Raw genomic sequence first — 1479 nt, forward strand, 5'->3', positions numbered from 1 at the left:
CCAACCAGACTGAAACTCCCCTTTGTGGCTAAGCAGGGAATCATAAATGAGGCAAAGGAGCTGCTGCTGGAGAGACCCCCCAGGCAGCCCTACAGCCAAGTGACTCACAGGCTGACACTGCAGGGTGTGCAAGGAGGGAGGCAACTCTGAGAGCTTCTCAGGAGGAAAACCAAAGCAACTCTGTATGGAACACCATTTTATTGGGAGAGGAAAAGGTGGGGAGCAGGGCAAAACTGCAGTGGGGAAAATCAGCTTTAAGCTTTCTACCACAGATGCCTAACATGTACCATAGCAATCTATGAGATTACAGAGGGAAAACATCTGAAAGCAAAGTAGCAAAGCTCTGATCTGACCCAGAAAAAGTCAGTAATGATGAAGGAATGACAACCTCCAGCTGACTGGGTACTGGTGTGATTCCTTTCCTTTTGTCAGCTGCAGAATAACAACTTCAGTTTAAAAGACTTCTCCCCCCTCCTCGTAGATTTGAAGAGCAGCAACTAAATTGAAGCAATTTGCCTTGAATATTTTTTTCCTCTAAATATGATTTGGCTGCTAGTCTGTACAACTGAGTCACTGTCAGTGTAGGTCAATGGTGTAGAGGTTGACTCACAGAGAGTCAGAAGAAACAGCCAGTCCCAGGCAGTTTCTGTTTGAGACGAATGTTTGGTAAGATCTCACCTTTTATCTGCCACCTAAATATCATCTTACAAGTAATGCTAACTGTTATTCAAATGCCTTTCTTGTATATCAAAAATACGGTCTCTAACTATTAGGAAACTGTTTCAAATAAACATTTTAAAATGTTAAAAATACAGAAGTAGGTTGGTAGTAGAAGCTGATCTGCTGTTTCAGCTACTAAATACCTGTCAGTCATTTAACAAGGCTACACAACAAACCTTTTTTCTCCACCCTCCACAAATCAACTTTCACAGCTAGTGCAACAGGAAAACTTCCTTGGGATGTAGCCCAAACAAGCAAAATGTCTGTAAAACTAGTCCTGTAATCCGGGCTCGCTCTCATTTGAGCTGTTCAGACATTGACAGACTGCTAAGAACAACTAACAATTCTAAAACAGGACCGAATTTTTTCATAACAGTCAGCACATCTGCCTGTTGTTAGTTCCCTCCTAATAACTCTTCCTGCCCCATGTTTATTGCCCCTAAATCGTGTGTCATAATAAGAAACACAACTCTAAGGCAAGTAAATGCAAAAAACTTCGAGTCAAAGGGAAGCCAAAGTTTTTGATGGCTGGCAAGTCAGGAAGCCCCAGAAGTCCAAGCTCAGCTTTACAGCTGCTTTTTATATTCTCCAGGCTGTACTACATGGAGGTAGATTCCCCCTGCACCTCTGGGCACACAGAGCACAGAACAGTTTCATTTTTGCATTACTTTTCCTCCTTTCCTTTTTTCTCCCTCCACCTAATCACAATCCTCAGTGTAATCACTCAGCACTTTGTTCTCATCAGCTCGAGGTGCTGTA

Source organism: Manacus candei, unplaced genomic scaffold, assembly GCF_025592945.1.
Source record: "Manacus candei isolate 608988 ecotype Guabito, Panama unplaced genomic scaffold, ASM2559294v1 h1tg000062l, whole genome shotgun sequence".
Taxonomy (NCBI): Eukaryota; Metazoa; Chordata; class Aves; order Passeriformes; family Pipridae; genus Manacus; species Manacus candei.